This window comes from Orcinus orca, chromosome 10 (assembly GCF_937001465.1).
Source record: "Orcinus orca chromosome 10, mOrcOrc1.1, whole genome shotgun sequence".
Lineage (NCBI taxonomy): Eukaryota > Metazoa > Chordata > Mammalia > Artiodactyla > Delphinidae > Orcinus > Orcinus orca.
The window spans coordinates 95,271,498-95,279,831 of NC_064568.1; the positions used below are offsets into that span (position 1 = coordinate 95,271,498).

Below are 8,334 nucleotides of genomic sequence, written 5' to 3' on the forward strand. Positions count from 1 at the left end.
GATGGTGGCCAAGCGCAATGGTGGGCCACTCAGGACCCACAGGGTCTGGGTCTGTGTTTATTACCAGCCATATCTGGTGGGGGAACTCAACGTTAAAATATTTATATTTTGATCAAGGCTGTCACTCATGCCTTTGGTTGTGTGGAGCCTGGGGAAATAAGAAGTTACACTCAAAACTTGACCACATTTGTTAAAAAAAACACAAAACAAAAAAAAAGATGATGATGAACCGTTTGGCAAGGTTGTTTCTTTTTGGGTAAATAGGAGTTGACCCATTTAACTGGGGCTCAAAGATCACTATCAAAGAAGGTGAGGTTGTTGACTGCTCGGCCCAGTCTGATAGGAACAACTTCTGCTTCCTTTCTTGACACTTCTTGGATCCCAGCCTGAGGAAAGGACTCCGCTGACAGCTGGAGCCGCCTCCAGGGGTTCCCCAGCTCCAGTTCCCTGGATGTGGGCCCTGCTCAGAGAGCAAAGGCAGACAAGGAAACAGCTCCATTGCCCACAGCAGTGTACTGTGGGCACTCTGTCACGCCCCCAGCTCTGAGGGACCTTAGCCAAGGAGGAAAGGAGAATCTTGGGGGCAGGGCCACCCTGAGGCTACAGGGAGAAGGAAGCAACTTCCCCTCAAACCACAGTCCAATGGCAGACTCCGTTAGGCAGGATCTTTCAACTGGGTCATCTCCCCCAGCCTCTCCCTCTGCCCCGTCTCCAGCTTGCCTATCCCACCTTATCCACTCTCCACGGGAAGGAAAGCTATTTATTGAGCAGAAGCAAACGCTACTGATAATACTCTACATACTATAGAGCAGGCTTTGAAACAGATATTAACTCATTTAATTCTGACAACAAACGTTTGAGAATATCATTACACCCACTTAGCGGATGAGTAAATTAAGGCACTGAGAGGTCAAGTGACTTCCTTAATACCGTAGAGATGGTAAATGACAGAGCCTGGATTTCCATTCACATCTGTCTGACTCCAAAGCCTGACATGATTGTATTGTTTTATATGTGTTGCCCATCCCAGGGCTGTTTGTATTTTTTAAAGGGAGCCTGCAAAGGGCAAGATGAAAGACGAATACAACAGATGATCTCTTGCCCCAAATGTCTGCAACTTCACCCATGACAGATTAATTTTCCCAGTGTTTGGATCTTATTTTTCCTTTTTCTTATTTGTAGGTTATTTTTGCCTTTTGCTATCCTTGATCGGGCTTCAAATTGCCTTCCTTGTTTTTCTTTCTATGTCATTACAGGGATGAAGGAATGGGATGCGTTAAATGAATTTTCACAATTATAATTCAACATGTTCCAACAGGACTGACACGCCAAAACATCTAAGTGGCTAAGAACCATCAGCGGGTGCCAGGCCAGAGGACTAAGTGATGTCACTGTCACCATCATTACGATGTGCTCACCCTATCCTCATCTCCATCGTCACAGCCCAATCTCTCCAGAAAACTTTCCTTCGCTTATTACAATGGTGGGATGTGTCTTTAAATAAACGACCATTTTAATGATCCTGCATTTGCAACTTCCAATATTTAGACTATTGTATTAATTTCCTAAGGCTGTCGTAACAAAGCACCTCTAACGGGTGGCTTAAAAGAACAAACTTTATTCTCTCATAATTCTAGAGGCCAAAAGTTTGAAGTCAAGGTGTCAGCAGGGCTGCGCTCCCTGCCAAGGCTCTAGGAAGGACTCCTTCCTTGCCTCTTCTAGCTTTGGTGGTTGCCAGCAATCCTGGTCATTTGGCTTGTACGCACATCACGCCAATCACCGCCTCTATCCTCATGCACCACGCTTTTCTGTGGCTGCATCCAGATTGCCCTTGTCTCAGAGACACAGCCTTCAGAGTCAGGGCCCACTCTAATCCAGTATGACCTCATCTTAACTTCTTACATCTACAAAGACCCGATTTCCAAATGAAGTCACATGCATGGGTACCGGGGTTAGGATTTCCAGACATCTTTTCAGGGAGAATGAAAGGATGCCATTTGCAGCAACAAGGATGGACCTAGAAATGATCATACTAAGTGAAGTGAGTCAGAAGGAGAAAGACAAACAGCGTATGATATCACTTATACGTGGAATCTAAAATATGACACAAATGAACTTATTTACAAAACAGAAACAGACTCACAGACATAGAGAACAGACTTGTGATTGCCAAGGGAGTGGTGGGGGGGGAGGGATGGAGTGGGAGTTTGGGATGAGCCGATGCAAACTAGTATATGTAGGATGGATAAACAACAAGGTCCTACTGTGTAGCACAGGGAACTATATTCAATATCCTGTGATAAACCATAATGGAAAAGAATATGAAAAGGAACATATATATATATAACTGAATCACTTTTGCTGTACAGCAGAAATTAACACAACATTGTAAATCAACTATACTTCAATAAAATTAGTTTTGTTTAAAAAAAGGTATCTTTTCAGGGACACAATTCAACCCACACCTACTTTTTCCCAAATGCAAGGCAGATAATAATCGATCATAGGATTTTCTGCTGAGTACCCATCACGGTCCTTCTCCAAGCAGCTGTCCTGACTACACTTCCAAGCAATCAGAGCCAGCATTTCAGGTGGGCCTGACTTGCCCTCATGAGTCCCACTGAAGGGATGCGTTTGTAATAATGGCAATGAGTTTGTCGGGGAGATCGTGCCGGAGCCCCTCAAGCCCAGTGCAGGTGGCTGCCTTATGCAGGAGGTGGGTCCTGCTGAGGGGTTGCCCTGGACAGCCCTATTGCCAGACCATCTCCTTCTTGGTCAAGCAGGTACCATGAGACGTGACCATAGCCTTAAATTCACAGAGGAAAGGTCCCACTGCTTTTTCTGAGTCCACAATCCACGTGCACTGTAGCATGGCCTGGTTCCAACTTCACTCCAGGCACACATTTCTCCTCCCTCCACCCCCTGTAAATTGGAAACAGTGATACACAGCCATCTCGCAGGGCTGTGGGGCAATTTAATTAATGTTTATAAAGCACTCTGAGGTCTTCAGATGAAAACTGCTGTGTAAGTGCAAAATTATTATTAGTTCTCAGCCCCCTGTCCCTTGACTTCTGACATGGGCTTTTGTTGTTCCTGAATGGGAGCTGTTTATGGTCTGTCCAGCTGGCTCTTTCGGGCACATAGGCAAGTACATACACATTTGCAGAATTTTTTTCCCTTTGAGAAAAGCATTCCAACTCTGTGGGATGTCTTGAAGCTTTTCAAGGTCTGAATGTCTCCCTACTTGTCTCTACTGAGTACTGTAATCTACAAGAGTAGATTGTAAACAGGCTACTTTGGAAAAGAGTTAGAGGGAAAAACGGTCAATTTGAAGAAATGGCCCCTCTTATAATGAAGACTAAAATAATATCTCCTTCTCATGCAGAATCTAAATGAATCACTAAGTGAGCTCTGTCTCCCTTGCCCAGAGGGATTCTGTACGGGTTTATGCATTGAAAGGAGGAAAGAATAGAAGATTTGCTTTCAGTGCCCAAGTTTCGCTTCCTTCCTTCACTCTAACTTCTCAGGAACCATGGAAACCAATACACCCCACCTAGATGATGTTTTCCTGCTAGTCTTTGTTGCCTAACTCTGCACTTGCCTGAGATCCCTTGGGGAGAATGAAATAAAGAAGTGGAATCGAAAAAAAAGATATGTCTGCAAGTGAAATGCCTTGTCTCTGAAGGACAGAATGGGGCTCGAGTGTAATTCATCAACCTCTGGGGCAACAAACAATGTCATAAGGCACCATTTTCCTTTTCTCTAAAACGTATTCATACTCATCCCGTGATACCCACACACAATCCATTAGGATCCCTTCAAGGTATCTTTTGGATTATCTTAACGCTTGGTTAGCAGGGTCTGTTAGTCAACTGCTGGAAGATTTTATTTTTAAAAATCACTAAGGAGCAATTAGTTAACATGTAATCAGTTGGACAAAAGTACAGGACCAATGAAAGATGCAAACGTGCTTTCCCTTTCGTTTTCCGGCCTGGGTAGGGCCCGGCCCAATGGCCATCCCCGCTTTCCTGGGACAAGCGGGACGGTCCATCCTGGCACCCAACAGGCTGGGCCAGTAATAAAAGTGAAAATTCCAAAAGATAAGGATGGTAAACCAAAGCAGTTTGCGTTTGTGAATTTCAAACGTGAAGTTATCTGTTCCTTATGCCATGAATCTGCTTAACGGAATCAAACTTTTTGGAAAGCCCATCAAACTTCAGTTTAGATCAGGAAGCAGCCATGCCTCACAGGAGGTCAGTTTGTCATATTCCCAGCAGCATGTTGGAAGTTCAAGCCCTACTTCCACGTCTCCTAGCAGGTACGAAAGGACAGTGGATAACATGACTCCATCAACACCGATAATTCAAAGATCTTTTTCTTCTTCAGAAAATTTTCAGAGACAAGCAGTGATGAACAGTGCTTTGAGACAGATGTCCTATGGAGGGAAATTTGGTTCTCCACATCTGGATCAATCAGGATTTTCCCCATCAGCTCAGTCACATAATCATACTTTTAACCAATCTTCAACCTCCCAGTGGGACCAAGATACACCATTATCACAGCGAAATGTCGGACAGAATTCTCGTCCTTACGTAGTGGATAGACATAGCCGTGAACAGTATTACACTGACCATGGGTCCGACCATCATTACAGAGGAAGCAGAGATGATTTCTTCTATGAAGAGAGAAATCACTTCATGGCTGGAGCCATGACTATGATAACAGAAGAGACAGTGGTAGCGATGGAAATTGGCACTCATCTCGACACTAAGAAGTGTTAAAAGGATGTTTTCATAGGGTCATTCTAGGCCCTTTTGTTAAGTTGTTTCTGGGAATGTTTTCTTAAAAAAACTCTATAGAACAGCTTTACAAGTTGCCACATTTCTTTATAAAATTTTTAAAACCTAATTGCAGTCCAGTACAGAAATGAGAAAAATTGTGGTTCTAGTTTTATTACATAAATAACATTTCACCTCAGAGTTTTAAGAAGAGGAAAGGGTTTTATGCTAAAGAAAGTGCCACAATTCCTAATCATTTTAGACAATTGAGGAAGGGATGTATTTTACAGATTACTTGTATTATGAAGCAAATATTTTAATTATCTGTTATCTTTTTGTATTGCAAGAAATTTCTTGTTAGGGAACCAGATTTTTGGTGTATATAATGGAAAACATTCAAGTTGATAGTCTGAAATAACTCAGTATTTTGTTAATAAATGAGAAAATGTAAATTCAGTAATTCAATTTACTAACGTTTGAGAAAACCTTTTGGTCAAGTTTGGGGATTAATCATATTATTTAACTTCTTAGAGAACTTAAGTGTAAGTTCTATGACATGATCTTGAGTTTTACGGTAAGTAAGCATACAAGTATACATCTGCACACGCTATTTCATTATAAAATTTTAGAATTCGCTCATTAAATCATGTTCGATGTATGACTGAAGTCACTCAGGAAGTTAAATATCTCTAAATGTATTTTTTTTACAGTAAAAATACAGTGTTAATGTAAATCTTTTTCTGGAAGAACAAAAATGTAAATGCATAGTGAGATAAAAATAGTAAAATATTTTACTGAAAGTATTCTTTTTTTGGGAAAAAAGGTTCACGAAACCTTTAGGTGCTGCCTCCATCCTCAAATTTCTAAAATTTTAACATTTTCAAAGTCCAAGGACACATTTTATTATGGAGATTGTACAGGTTTTTTTTTTGTTTTTGTTTGAACATTTGAAAGAATTTAGTCTAAAACACTTTGATTTAAACATTTTAAAGTCTTGGGGCTTCCCTGGTGGCACAGTGGTTAAGAATCCACCTGCCAGTGCAGGGGACACAGGTTCGAGCCCTGGTCCGGGAAGATCCCACATGCCGCGGAGCAACTAGGCCCGTGAGCCACAACTACTGAGCCTGCGCGTCTAGAGCCTGTGCTCCGCAACAAGAGAGGCCGCGAGAGCGAGAGGCCCGCGCACCGCGATGAAGAGTGGCCCCCGCTTGCCACAACTAGAGAAAGCCCTCGCACAGAAACGAAGACCCAACACAGCAAAAATAAATTAATTAATAAACTCCTACCCCCAACATCTTCTAAAAAAAAAAAAATTTAAAATCTTGTTTAACAAAACTTTTATGTATCAATATGCCGTTTCCCTTTCATTGTAGAACTTGTTTATAAAAATTCATTCCTTGAAAAATTTGGATCCTTTTCAATATTAACTACAACATTTGTACTATGTTGCTTTTTAATATATTGAAAACAAAACAAAACAAAAATGAACAAAAAAGATGCAAACGTTTGCTATATCACTGTAAACACAGGAAAACGAAACCAAAAGAGCACAGATGTTTCCTCAGTCAGCCAATCGCTGATCAAATGTGATATCAACTTATCTACAGGGAAAACAAGGAATATTCTGCTGGGACAGGGAAGTTGAGGCAGGACTGGGAGTAAGGATGTATAAAACCAGGTTTAATCATGTAACGTCTATGACTGTCCTCTTATAATTATTCAGAGCCCTCTTAGCTATTGTGACAGCTGTGACACATGGGAACCTTTTCTGTGGTCTAAGATGATTATGTTCTGTAAGTTATGTAGGGGTCAAGATGGAAGGGGTTGTTTCTTTCTTTGCATTCCATTATTTAAAGAAAGGAAAGGAGAACTAAGTAAAAACAAAATCAGATACATAGATAGATGATACATAGATAGATAGATAGATAGATATGGAGATAAGGGGAGAGAGATATCAGCTAGGATCATAAGAAAACCCAAGACTGAAAATTGAGAAGACAACATGTAGAAACCAGCTTGTTTCCATCCCTCCTTTTCTCTTCCATTGATGCTCTGCTTCTTTGGGCTTCCATCAGCCTCTTGGATGGCCTTCCTGCTTCCTGTCTCCTCCAGCTCTTTCATTTCATCCTTCACTTTATTTTCCTGGTTATTGTCCTAGAAATGGATCTAATTCTATGGCTCCGCAACTCAGAATCCTTCCATACTGCCCCGCTGTGCAAATTCTCTACAGTAACTTGTCCATCTTCCATCATCGCCTCCTTCCTGCTTGGTCGGGGCTGTGGGTGCCCTACGCCTACAGAAACTCTCATACAATCCTCTGTTCAAGTGCGCTCTCTACCGTTTTACCTTAGAGATCGTGCCTCTGCCGTTCCCAACACCCCTGACCATTACTACCACTCAAAATCCTGCTTATCTCTCAAGTCCAAGTTCAAATGGAATTAGTTCTATAAATCCTTCTAAGGTGCTCCTAGATGAATGGGAACACTAGTCCTTTTTCTGTGTTCCCACTATCTTTGAATAATTCCCTAATGCTAAGTAAAACAAGTAGCTGTGCATATGGCTCTGAGCTCATTTCTCCTTCCACTAGATTATAAGCTCCTTGAAAGGAAGGACCGTACCTTGCTTTTTTTGAGTATTACACAGAGTGCCAGAGTGAATGCTCAGCAAATAACCTTAGGCTTAATTTCATCCATTCAAGCCACACACAGAGATTACAAAAAGGCAGGTGGTAGAATTTTAATTTCTTATGCAATTTAAAGTTGAAAATTAGAAAAGAAACCCATCTGGTCTTGAAGAGATAACAAATAGCAATAATAGTCTGTGATCAAAGAACTGATTAATTGTATCTTCCCAACCAGTTAGATCAAATCTGGGTCTCAGGCAATCAGCTGAAAAACGATGAGAGACACTCGTTGTTGAATTAATCAAATAGCTCCTAAGATTTTTAGGCCTTTGGGTATTTCACATAGGAAAGATGGAGAATTAAACGATTTACCAGGTAATGCAGCCAAATAAAGCTGCCAGTGAGGAAAGAGTCTGGGAACCAGACTGAATTTTTCTGAGACTCCCAATCCTACTGTGCTGTGGGGTTGAACATGAGTCTCAAGGACTCTCTGTGTCCAGAGGCTGCTGTGCGATCTCTTCTCCTGCAACCCCAGCAAACTATCAGGCTCTGTTGGGTTCTGTGAGGCTCAGTATTTTCTATGATGAAATCTGCTAAGAATTACTATGAAAACAAAACCCACAGGCCTTCTTTTGGGAGAACGTGGAGCTAATATTCATGTCCCTGTTTGTGTCTTGGGACATCCCAAGGTGAAATTATTATAACCGTAGATCTAATTCCGTAGACAAAGCAGAGCTCTGAAAACAAAGCTCTCCCTGCCAACAGAGACAAAGAATAAATATGGTCCATAATTATCTACCTCCTCTGAAATACCTTGAAAGGCTTCAATGACGGCAGTGGAAAAGCAGCTCACTGTCCTTGATGAATTCTGCCCTTCCCACCCTGACCCTTCTCTCTCTCTCTCACCTGTTTCTCTTACACACACACACACAC

The 8,334-nt window shown here is 41.6% G+C and overlaps 1 pseudogene; it reads left to right on the top strand.

Moving 5' to 3' along the window:
* The first annotated feature begins 3,952 nt into the window (after positions 1–3,952).
* Positions 3,953–4,771, top strand: LOC101285787 (RNA-binding protein 7-like; annotated as a pseudogene).
* Positions 4,772–8,334: the final 3,563 nt, after the last annotated feature.